Source organism: Pistacia vera, unplaced genomic scaffold (genome assembly GCF_008641045.1).
Source record: "Pistacia vera cultivar Batoury unplaced genomic scaffold, PisVer_v2 Contig6, whole genome shotgun sequence".
Lineage (NCBI taxonomy): Eukaryota > Viridiplantae > Streptophyta > Magnoliopsida > Sapindales > Anacardiaceae > Pistacia > Pistacia vera.
The window spans coordinates 1,048,146-1,062,062 of NW_022196445.1; positions in this window are offsets into that span (position 1 = coordinate 1,048,146).

Sequence of the window (13,917 nt, forward strand, 5' to 3'; positions counted from 1 at the left end):
TTGTGACGTGTTGAAGATGAGACATAAAACCTAAAAATTTGTCAAGATGAACATACTTCGATGTTTTTATCATAACTTGAGCTATAGAAATTCAAATTTGATGACTCTTATGGCGTTGGAAAGCTTACTCAGAGAGCTACAAAGTTTGTGTTTATGACTTAGACAAATTCTGAAGATTACAGACTTGTGAGGCAGAAAGAACTATCACCGCAGCGACCGTTCCTGTCGCCGCAACGATGGATCACGGGCCTGTTTGTTTTATTGTATTTTCCTAGTCCAAATCTAAATGGTTTTAGGCATTTAATTCTTTCCTAATTAACCTCCAAACCCTAGCACTATAAATAAGAGTCTTTAATTACTTTTCAGGGAGATTAGAGAAGGAGAAAGAGCGACAACTATTTTGGAGATCAGAATTTTTGCAGTTCTCGTTCGCCAATTATAAAAGTTTTTCTATTTTTCTTTCTTGAACTCATGTTTGTTAATACAATTTTTGTTTTTATTACTGTAATTATGATCTAAATTCCTTTTCTAGGGCTAAAGATGTAACCCAATTTATGAATATGTGTTGACGTTGTTGTTGTTAATTTTAATTGAGCATTAATTCTTTTATTGTTGTGTGTAATGCTTTCAATTCTTAAGGACCCAAGAGTTGAATGATTTTATAGGTTTGGTTGAGATTGAGAGATGAAACCTAAAGTCTAAGGTAATAAAACCATAGATTGAGCGAACGCTATCTGTGAGGCTCTAATAAATTCCATAGAACTTAATGATCTTCAATTGCTTAAATCTGATAAGAGATAATTCGGGTTAGTAATTAGGAGTTAATTTGTTAATTGTTCGAGAGAAAGCTAACGAAATATTAGGAAGTTTAACCTTTAGAATAAGCTTAATTGGGTTAACAATAATTGTTAATGCATAGGATGAAATTGGTGTGAAATCTATGCTCTAGGTTTAGTCATATTGATTTCCTACCAAAGTATTAATAAACTTCTATTTTTGTTTTGTTTCTAGTTTGTTTTATTTTTCATTGAATCATTCTAAAAATCTGATAAATCAAATAGCAATAAGATAGGTTAGTGTGGTTCTTGGTAGTAGTAATTCTCTTGGGATTCGACACTCGTTACTTGAGCTTTATTATTTGCATGATTTCGTACACTTGCAGATTTCACAACACTACACTGATCAGAGCTCAGTAGCCAAGTTCAACGACGAGGAGTTTGCTCAGATAATGGTTCTTGATGCCTGCTTCATTCTTTAGTTCATCTGCTGCATTGTAGAAAGAAAAAGAGATGCTTTGAAGATGAAAAACAACATGATAGCTCTCGTTCAACGAGACTTGTTTTAATATAAAGTCAAATTCCTTTTCCTGTCCTCAATGAATTAAGCTTCAAGTTCGGAGATGAAAACAAAAAGACGATAATTTTCAATCAGTGTGCAACACAAATTTGTTGTGTTCCTCCTTCCAGGGAAAGTTGGAAAGATAACAGTAAAAAATTTCTTTCTGATTTAGCTTTTGGAGGAAGAAAAGCTGTGCAAGATGTGCAGAGAACAACAGAAATATTTGATGGTGAACCTGCTCATATTCTTGATCTTGTGCATTCCAGTCTCTTTGATAAATCCATTTTGACTTAACAGCCTCCACGCGATTGCTCTGATTAATTGGTTTTCATATCGGTCAGCCAAGGAGCTTAAGGCTGTGAAATTCTGTTTCAGGCCTAGCAAGACTAGTCTACTGACGGACGTTGATTTTAAATCGGGGTATCTCACCGGCACTCTGAAACTTCCACCACATTACATCGATGATTCTACAAAGTATATGCTTCTAAACATGGTAGCCTACGTATCTAGCATAGACTGTCCTAATGATTTCGGAGTTTATTCATATATATGCTGTAAAACTTAATTACAATTTCATCAATGACAAAAAATCAATAATATAGTCATATTTTTATCATTCTATACCCTAAATCGCATAAACATAAATTTCAGACTTTGAAACTTGATGAATTTTCACTGTTTTTGAAAGAAGTAATACATACCTGGTTCCATCAGTAATTTCTTGATGAATTGTGAAAGAAGGTAGTGTATCTCTCTCATTTTCCCTTTCTGTCAATTTCTTATTTCTTTTGATAGAAAAAGAAAACTCACGTAAAGAACAGAGAGAGAAGACCACTTTTATATAGCAGCTTTATTAACAACCAAACTGCAGTTATTTTATTAACTGTAGTAACCTCTCCATCAAAGTTAAATGACCATCATGCCCCTTAACCAATTTAATTATTTCAAAACAACTATGGACCACCTTATGTGAATTAAAGTATTTCTAACATTCTCCCACTTGGTCTACGTAATACTATATAACTTTATATTTAAGAAATAATACATAATGTGTACACAATAATAATTTGCTAAAGGCCATATCTTAAAATGGTCAGCATATAAACATTATTGAGCAAGAACCCATAAGGATCATGGTGGTTGTATGTCATTGAATCAACACAGTCCCTTTCCATGTATCACATTACAAATTTTGTACTTAGAACAATCTATAATGATTCTTAATGGTCTAACAATAATGTCCTTATCAAGTAAAAATCCTGTCATCTTTATCATTCATGTATACCAAACAACATAATATAAAGAAACATACAACAGAATTATTTATATGAATTAGAAACAACACATCAAGAGCTCAGAGTGTCTAAAAAATGAGGAGCATAATGTAAATCAAGAAACACATACAACACATCATAAATCAGTCATGATAGGCAATAATACCCATCCTCTCAACATGCTCACTAAAGGTCTTAGGTGATAGCCCTTTAGTTATCGAATCTGCTATCATAAAATTGGTGCTGATATGCTCAATAGTCACTCTCTGTTTCTGAACTTCTTTAACGGCAAATTATTTCAATTTCATATGTTTAGCACCCTTTGACTATTTATCATTTTTAGAGAAGAAAACTGTTGCGGCATTATCACAATAAATTTTCAACGGCCTAACAATACTATCTACAATCCTAAGCCCTGAAATAAAATTTCGCAGCCATAATCCCTGAACTGTGACCTCAAAGCATGCCACAAACTTAGTCTCTATAGTGGAATCAACAATGACAGACTACTTTGCACTCTTCCACAAAACTGCTTCTCTAGCTAACAAAAATATGTAGCCAAATGTGGATTTCTTGAGTTTACACAACCAGCGAAATCTGAATCTGAATATCCAATCACCTCAAGATTATCAGATCTCTTATAGGTAAGCATATGTTCCTTCATCCCTTGTAAATATCTCAACACTTTTTTTGCAGCTCGCAAATGATCCGTTCTAGGATTACTCTAATATTTGCCTAAGAAGCCAACCACAAAACTAATGTTTGGTCTGGTACATGTCTGAGCATAATTAAACTTCCGACAATAGATGCATAAGGAATATGCTCCATTTGCTTATGTTCCAATTCAATCTGTTGACACTGCTTAAGGCTCAATTTATCACTTTCTGAATTGGAACTAGACTCACAGAGCACTTATCCATATTGTATCTCTCTAAAACTTTGTTGATATAAGCAATCTGAGACAACCCCAACAATCCTTGTAAACTAGCACGAATAATTTCAATTCCAATCACATAGGATGCCACGTCCATATCCTTCATCTCAAAGTTATTAGAGAGAAACTTCTTGATTTCATACATCATGCCAAGATTATCAGTAGCAAGCAAAATGTCATCGACATACAGGACTAGAATTACAAATGCACTCCCACTAACCTTCAGATATATACACCAATCAACAATGTTTTTCTTAAATCCGAAAGTGGTAATGGTATTATTGAACTTGAGATACCACTGCCTGGAAGCTTGTTTCAATCTGTATATTGATTTCTTTAATTTACACACCACGTGTTCCTTCCTTTTAATTGGAAAACTGTCAGGTTGTTTCATGTACAATTCTTCTTCTAAATTCCCATTCAGAAAGACAGTTTTCACATCCATTTGATGAAGCTCTAGATCATAATGAGCTATTATTGCCATAATAATTCTAAACGAGTCCTTAGAGGAAACCAGGGAAAAAGTCTCATTGTAATCAACACCATCTTTCTAAGTAAAACCTTTGGCAACAAGTCTGGCCTTGTACCATTCGATATTGCCATTAGAGTCGCACTTGGTCTTAAAGACTCATTTACACTCGACTGTTTAATAGCCTTCAAGCAATACTACTAGATCCCAGACTTCATTGTATTCCATTGATTTGAACTCTTCTTTTATGACATCTAACCACTTTGCAAAATTATCAATTTAAAGGGCTTGAGAAAATGATATTGGATCTACTTCCATTCCCAAGTCAAATTCTGGCTCTTGAATATAAACCACATAATCATTAATAATGACATATCTCTTTTGTCTTTGAGATTTTCTTAATGTCACTTCTTGTCATTTATTTACTGCTTCATGTGGCTTATCCATTATATGTTCATTGACTATTACATTATTAGGAAGTGCTTGCTCAATTATTTGTTGTTCTTGATTGTTGTCAAAACATTTAACAACTACAGGAACCACAACCTCAGTAGAAGTCATAAGCACAGGGACTTGTACATGACTTCTTGAATATCTAGTTTACGTGGTCTAACACTCCCACTAGTTTCACCATTCTCAATGAATCTCACATTTTCAGTTTCAACTATTCTCATACTATGGCTAGGACAGTAAAACCGATACCTTTTAGATTTTTCTAAATAACCAATAAAAAATCCACTGATTGTTCTTGAGTCCAATTTCTTTTCATGTGGATTATAAATCTTGACTTTGTCGGGCAACCCCAAACATGTAGGTTCCTCAAACTGGGTTTCCTTTTTGTCCATAGTTCAAAAGGAGTCTTTGGAACTACCTTACTAAGAACCCTGTTTACTAAATATACAATAATCTTTAATGCATATATCCATAATGATGAGGGTAATGAGCAGTTACTTAACATACTCCTAACCATATCTATTAACGTATGATTACGCCTTTCTGCAACACCACTCTGTTGTGGTGTTCTTGGCATTGTGTATTAAGCACATATGCCTCGACTTTCTAGGAATTTGTCAAATGGACTTGGACATTGTCCAGATCATTGTATCTACCATACTATTCACCACCTCTATTTGATCTTACTGCTTTCACCTTTCTATCTAATTGCCTCACAACTTTAGTAATGAATATCTCTAGGATATTAATAGATTGAGATTTTTTCATGCAATAAATAGACATATCCATAACGTGAAAAGTAATCTATAAAAGTGATGAAATATCTTTCTCGACTAAAGGAAGGTACGTCAAAAAGACCACATATATTAGTTTAAGGAGTCTCGTGCTTCTAGTGCCTACTTTCTTAACTGTGGATGTAATCCACGCAAATGCCAAAATCAGTAAAATCCAAATTAGATAAAACTCCATTCTTTACTAATCTTTTACATTCTTTCTTTTGATATATAGCCTAAACATTTATGCTATAAATAAGTAGATTTCACATCCACAGAAGCACGTTTTGTTCTTATACTATAATGTAGGGTCAACAATATCTCAGCAAACAAACTATCAAGCTGTAATTTATACAATCCATCACAAAGCACATCAAAACCAATTAAACAATTATATTTAAATAATCTAAAACATCCATTCCCAAATTTAAAAGAATATAATTCTAAATCAAGTTTAGATAAAGATATTAAATTATGGGATAACTTTGATACATAAAGAGTTAAACAAATCTAAATGATGTCCAATACTTAAAATTAAATGATAGGTTCCAATGGCTTCTACTCGTGCTTTGACTCGATTTCTCATGTATACAAAGCTTTCATTATCGTTTATGGTCTGGGTCATAAGGAATCCCTACATAGTATTAGAAATATGAGTGGTATATCCAAAATCAATCCACCAAGTATTTGCTTTTTACTATTATAGATCCAACATCAATGTATTCTTTCAATACATGTTGGATCTATAACAATAACAAGCAATATTTTTTGTTAAAAGATGAACCATTTTTGTTGGAGAAGGCAACACTACAGTGATGGAAAAAGGATACCACAACGAGCGTGATGATATTCTCTAAAACAAATCAGAGAATGACCATCGTAGCAAAGAAAAAGTTTGTCGTCGGTGACAATAAAGTTTGTTATGGCGTGCGTTGTGTGACTTTTAAGCAGATGCAATCATTTAGTTTTTTTTGGACAACCGCTGGAGAAGTTATAACTTCCTATTAATTCTAAACTATTATTCAGTTCTGTATTAGTATCTACACTCCAAAATAAACTATATAAGTATTAACGTTGAATTAAATAGTGTGACTTTGATGTAGTTCATATTGAATAAAACTCTTCTTTTAATCAACAGGTTCATCTGTCTTTTGTGCATACTTTGTTTATTTTTGCTTTCAATTCCAACAATTGATATCAGAGCAAAGTGTTCATAAGGGTTATGTGAAGTAACGAAAGAAATCACAGAAAAGCTTGGGTTGTGTAATGGCATCATCAAGTACATCGTTGCCTTTAATTCCTGTCTTTACAGGAGTTCTTTACCACATATGGGTGGTGAAGATGAAGAGATTTTTGCAAGTTGTGGATTTATGGGAAGTCTCCAAAATAGGAGGAGAATTTCCTGAAGAGCCTAAGGATCCAACAGTCACTCAGTTGTAGTTGTATAAAGTAGAGAGTAGGAAAAGGGCAAGGGCTCTTTCGTATCTACATTCGACTATTGCTAATTTAATCTTTGTGAAGATTATGGCTTGCACTACTGCCAAGGAAGTTTGGGATAAATTGCAAGTGGGATATAGAGGTTTTGAGAAGACACAGAACATGAAGATAATTACTTTGAAAAGGTAGCTGAAAAATTTGAGGATGGAGGAGATAGAGAGTGTTTTACAGTATTTAGAAAAATTGATGAAGGTTGTAAATGAGATAAGGATCTTGGGAGAAGATCTTTCTGAAGTGAGGATAGTGGAGAAAGTTATGGTGAATGTGCTAGAGAAGTTTGAATCCAAAATTTCATTGCTTGAGGATTCAAGGGATGTTAAGTCCATGATAGTGGCAGAATTGATGAGTGCTCCTGAAGCACAAGAACAGAGAAGGAAGATGACATGTGAAAGTGGTTTGGAGGCTGCTTTACAGTCAAAGGCGGTAATTTCGCCTAACGTTCAGAGAGATGGAAGAAAGCTTGGATTTACTTCTAGGAAAGGCAAATTTGATACCAAGCAGAAAGGAAGAGGTCATCACTATTATAATTGTTGCAACAAACATCATCATTCGGAAGCTGAGTGCGAGTACAAGAAGAAAACATCACCAAAAACATATTCGTATTATAATCGTCTGGGCCATTTTGAAAAGGATTGCCATCGCAAGAATAATCAACAGACACAATAACAACCTGTCTAGCAACAACAACAAGCAAACGTTGCTGAGGATGGCGAGAATGAGGAGTGTTTATTCATTGCCTTGTTAGCGAATACTAAGGATCAAAATGATTTCTGATTTATTGATAGTAGATGTACCTAGCACATGACTGGCAAATTAGAGTTATTCACTGACTTGAATGATATGAAAGGGATGGTGAGATTAGGAAATGGAGATAGAGTTCTAACCAAAGGCAAAGACACTATTACTGTTCCAACAACCAAAGGTACAAAATTGATCCTTGATGTCCTTTTAGGATCTAATTTAGATAAGAATTTATTAAGTGTTAGTCAAGGCAAAGAGGATATGTGCTAGAATTTATTAATGATGTATATAAAATTAAGGATTCCAATGGTGTGGAGTTCATGTGTATGCCTATGAAGAATATAAATTTTGTGGTGAATTGGAATTCTAGTGATATTTATGCCTTGAGTAGTATTATTGAAAAATGAATCATGGCTGTGGCATAAGAGGTTGGGACACTACAACCTCAATTCCATTAAATTGGCTGAAGAGAAGAAAACGGTGGTTGGCTTATCTACCATAGATGTTGTTGATGGAGTTTGTGAGAGTTGTATATTAGGAAAGCAACATAGATCGCCTTTTCCTAGGTTGTCGACATGGAGAGCCAAGGGGAAATTGCAATTGGTTCATTCAAATTTGTGTGGACCAAGGAAGACACCTTCTCTAAATGGAAGTAGACACTTTCTTTTGTTTATTGATGATGCAACAAGAATGGTATGGATATATTTCTTGAAATTGAAGTCTAATGTGTTTGGAGTGTTCAAAAATTTTAAGAAAATGGTAGAAACTCTAAGTGGAATGCCTTTGAGAAGTTTGAGAACTAACTATGGCAAAGAGACTCTACCGAGTTTGATTTGTTTTGTGCATATTATGGTGTCAAACATCAATTTACGGTATGCTACTTTTCATAAGAAAATGGAGTGGCTAAAAAGAACAATGGAAACTGTAATGAAGACAATGAGAAGTTTGCTAGCAGAGAAGAAAATGCTTAAAGAATTCTGGGCTGAAGCCACAAGTATTGCGGTGTATTTGTTGAATAGATTACCAACCAAGGCTGTGATGGAAATGACTTCATATGAAGCTTGAAATGGGTTGAAGCCAACACTAAAACATACAAGAATGTTCAGTAGTGTGTGTTTTGTGAATATACTATATGTGAGAAGGCAAAAAAAGTTGTCTTTATCGGGTATAACAGCCAAGCTAAAGGCTACAGAGTATTTGACTTGGAGTAATGCTATCTGCACTAACCAGATAATACTAACCCCAGTACCAACTAACGTGGCAAATGCCACCTCATCTGCCACATCACCTAATTGCCATATCAGTTTTCTTAAAAACTATATATTTGTTTATCTTTAAATTTAACTTCCCTTAAATCGACTCCCTAAATCAAATTCATTCTCTACAATGCAAACACTATACAATTTTTCCCGTCATTCTCTACTTCTCATCTCACAATCAATTTCTTAAAAAATTTTCAACCGATCTCATCCTAATTTCATTACATGCCATGACACCTCACTAGACACTGACAAACCAAACCCAAATAATCTTTTTCCATGTTTCGCCAAACATCGCCGCACCACGCCTCGCCAGATGCCGCGATGCCTCACCAGACGCCGATAAAGTACGAACCAAACCCTAACCATCATTTCTGCACCTCGCCAGAAGCTGCTACATTTCGCCAGCTAAGAATCAAAGGCATAGGTAAGACTATTATCTTTTCAGTTTGATTTTTAGTTTCAATTAGCTATTAGGTTTTTTTTTTATTCTATTTATTTTTTAAACAAATTGATTCATCGAAGAAATGAGTGTTTATTTGCATGATTCACATTGGTTTTCTAAATGATTATTCTTGTTATTAGCTCGTTGATTATGATTCTAGAAGCTGCCCATTTCAAGGCCCTTAGCTTTGCCATTGAGAAAGCATCTATGGATTTGGTATTATTGGTGAATGCTTGTGGTTGGTGTTGTATGTGATTAACTGTGGAATTTTTTAAACTTGTTTGTGCGTTTTTTGTTTTTGGGATTTCCTTCCAGCTTGTATAGTGTGGATTGCTAGTTTTGAAACTTGGCCTGTTTTTTTGGTTTGGTTTGTTGATCCTTTTTGTAAAGGCCTTTTAGAGGTTGACGTTTGCGTGCCCTTGGTTGCTTTGGTCTCTTATGTATAAGGATTGCCTTTCCTTGGTTGTCCTTGCTTTTGTAGTTTTGCCCCTTAGGAATGCCCAACGTTCTTGGTTCTAAAGGGGAGTCCCCTTTCCTAGGTTGTAATTCTTTTATAAAATTATTGGGTTTACCCAAAAAAAAGAAAAAAAAAAAAAAGAAAAAAGAAAAAAAAAAGTAACTTATTATGAATATAATTATGTGTACATGTATTGTCCTGGTCGAGTAGAGATAAAAAAAAAAAAAAAAGTTAATTGTCATCATATAGGTTGATTTCTAGATCCTGAAAAAGACTTCACAATTTGGTAAAGTAATACAAACATTGAAGCCAATACTGAAGCAGGATGCCTGTACTGCCCTGATAATTTTGTTGCTTCTTCCAACTATAGATAAGTATTTACATATCGCAAAAAAACTGCAAGATCATCTATACAAAGAGTATGCACAGAGTTCTATACAATAAAACTGTAGCTCTCCTAGACACTACAAAAACAATAGGCCTAATCATCATGTCCAACCCCAAAAACGCTGCACTAATGGCCAACAAAATGCAGCGTTGAAGTTGCAACTCTAGAACACACTGCATAGCTCCAAACATACTTCTAGGAACTACAAAAATGCAGTTTTCTGCTGCTGCATCTCCAAACAAAGCTCTCTAGAATCCTTTGTTTGGCCATGCACCAACGCCATCCACCACACAACAACAGCCAACATACTCAAATAGCCAAAAACTATAGATATAGCATGAAAACACCTCAAGAGCAGATCCAAGCTATAGATCCAACACACAAAAAATTGCACTAACTGCAAAAATGTCCTAGAGACTGCAAGAAGCTAAAACTCCAAAACTCTGTAAATTTCCAATACTACAAAGAAAAAAAACAAAGTGTAGCACTAGAAAATCCTGCACCAACCCAATATTCTCCCTTGAAATTATTGTTGAATGTTGGAGACCTGCCACAAAAAAAAAAAAAAAAAAAAAACCTACTACTAATAAACATCTTAATACAATATTAGAAAGTTAATTCCAGTGCTTCAGAACCAAGACGTGCATCATTTATCAATACACCATCCATGAACAACTCATTCATATCACTAGCATATGTAGGCACTAATCTTAACCTGCAACATTAAGGGAGCAAAAATATGGCAAGTAGCAATGAAACCACACACAAACAGTTAAATACATACACAATCATTTGATACATGATTTTTATAAGAAAACTAAAGAACCATAAGCACCTAGAGCTGCTGCCCTTCAACTGATGAAAATGAGCATCCAACTTCCTGAAACTCAAGTTCTTTTGATCCCTGTGCAACATACAACAAGAACTCAATCACATTAGTAGACTAAAAAGTTTTTAAAACAGAGGCAAAAACTAAAAAGAAAGTAAAATAGAGAAGCAAGAAACAAGATTATCTAAAATCTTATTTAATAGTAACTACATTCCATATATATAGTACATGTTATTCTAAAATAACAATCTTGGCTGCATACATTTCTATAGTTCACATGTAAACATCAACCTAGACAAAGAAACATAAATGAATTACTTACCTGAGTTGCTTGATTAAATCCAAGTCTGAGACTAGGATTCGAACTCATAGCAACTTCTTGTTGTCGTTTTACTTTACGAACAATTTTTCAACCTTCAATTGCTTTCTTTTGAATGGGAGATGACCTTTGCTGCAAACAACCCGTGGAGTAAGAATATTACTACTCCCTTCTTTGAAAGTATCATCACCACCTTCACAAATCATTCTACTATTACTTGACATGTTTAGTATTTTATCAATCCCGACACTTTTATTTGACATCAATTTGTTCTTCATATCATTGATAATTTCTTTTACCATATTACAATCATCCTCATTGCTTGATGCCAAATTTGCTACAACACTGAATAAATTAGGCAACTCATCAAATCGTTGTCTGTCAAGATTGGTGCTCCAACTATTATAACTTATCTTAACCTTGGTATGATATCTATTTATATTTTTCCTATACCGTTTTATAATGTACTTTTCTGGTACATGAGAAATTTGCTTACGAATCAACACCAATATTGCATGTCGACATAAAATTCCTCTAAACTTAAAAAATTGACAATTGCAATGAACACCACAAGTTGCGTCATCAAAGAAAACCACAAAAGGAACACGACGGCGAGTCTCTCCAACCAAAACATCTTCTTTTATTATGAATTCCATATAGGAACCAATCTTTTTGAAAGAAGATAAATGACAATAGACCTTGGCAGCTAGCTCTTGTTGAAACTCTTTGAATTTTGCAGTGGTATATGCATCTTGAAATTGTTTCTCAATAGCATAAGTGGTTATGCAAGGGATCCATGATTTGAAAGATTTGAAATCAGTCTCCCTTTCTTTTTCCACTTTATCACGCAATGCATTCTCATATTGTTCCACAAACTATTTTAAAGTGGTTTTTGAATTAACATATCCATCAAAGAATGCATGCATACTTTCACTGCGTTGAGTAGTAGATATACCTGCCCAAAAAGTATCTCTTACAACAGTTGGCACCCAACATCGTCTCTCATTGTACAATCCAAGCAATCAATCATTGTCATGAAGGTTGTATTTATCAATGAACCTATTCCAACGTTCTTCAAACTCCTCACATGTCAATGAATCATACATGACATTTTGCAAAGAAAACTTAATCTGTTCATATTGACTATAACCTCTAAATTTTTTAGGCAGTTTCTTCATTATATGCCACAAACACCATCTATGTCGTGTACCTGGGAACACAATCTTGATTGCATTTGCATTGCCTTATCTTGATCAATGATTATTGCCTTAGGACCATAATTCAACATACATGTAAGCCAAGATTGAAAAAGCCATACAAATGTCTTTGTGTCCTCATTGGAGATTAATCCACAACCTAACAGTATCGAATGACCATGATCATCAACACCAACAAAAGCACCAAACGACATATCATACTTGTTGGTCAAATATGTAGTGTTGAATGTCACAACATCACCAAACTCTTTAAATGTAGCCCTACTTCTTGCATCCACCCATAAACGTTCTTTAATCGACCTTCTTCATCTAAATCCATTATGTAAAAGAAATTAGAATTCTCATTTTGCATTTTCAAAAAATATTTTTGGATTGCACAAGCATCTCTAACACCAAGTCGTAACCTCCTAGCTTTTTCAATATAGTTCCTATAATCTTTCTGCGGGAAAGGCAAATTCTTAGCACCACTTGCTTCAACTAACAAGGAATTGAAATTTTTATTTGGCCTAATCCCAACTTTATCATTCACTTCAAGCTTTCTTTTTACATACAGTCTAAAATATCTACTTTTGGCAAGGCTACTGAGTTCATGGTTATGATCAAACACAACTAAACATATTTTCCATTTGCCATCAGAGCATACAGCTGCACCAATTCGAGCCTTACAATCGGTTTTTGTCACTGAATGCATTTTAAAAGCATTTACGGGTTAGTGCGCGACCTTCCAATACAAGAACAAGCTAGTGTCGCGTTTTTTAGCTCTCCATCATATCTTTTCTTTGAAGATCGTATAATAACTTCGAAACCCATTTTATTCCCATTGTTTTTGTAGTGTTGGACAAGATTATCAAGTGAATCAAAAACCATTCCAAGCTTAGGCTCCCATTCCTCCTCTATAGTTCTTGTATCTTCTATTTCTTCAGAATAATTATCCTAATTTATTGATATTATAATAGCCATAATTAAAATATAATAATACAACAAAAAGGATAGAAACAATACCATAAAAAAATTAAAATCATATTAATGAATAAAAAGAGATTACAAACAAAATATTACCTCCACAACATTGAAATGAGAAGAAGAGTTGTCTAGATTTTTTTTACTACACTCCCCCATCTTTGGTACGATGCAACACCAAGACCAAGTTCAAAAAAGCTTTTTGTTTTTGGATTCGATGGTCTGTTGAACCAACCTGCACGATGAAAGAGGGTCATTTCAACTATGTATACATTACCAATAATCTATATACATTGTAAAGGTACATCAATTATGTAAATAAGTTCAAAAATAATTAATATTAATTCATTAATAAAATCATGCAATAACGAAAGTGAAAAATGTATATCTAGACATGAACATTGCGGAAAATGATGTTAGCAATAGGCAACCAAGTGGCCAATTTTTTGAGATAAAATCTCAACCACAAGGCACAAGTGCTTGTTCTTTTGTCTCATACTTCAAAAAAGCACAACCTGCAATAAAAAGAAACAAATAGACAAATAAACTATTTTGCAATGAAAT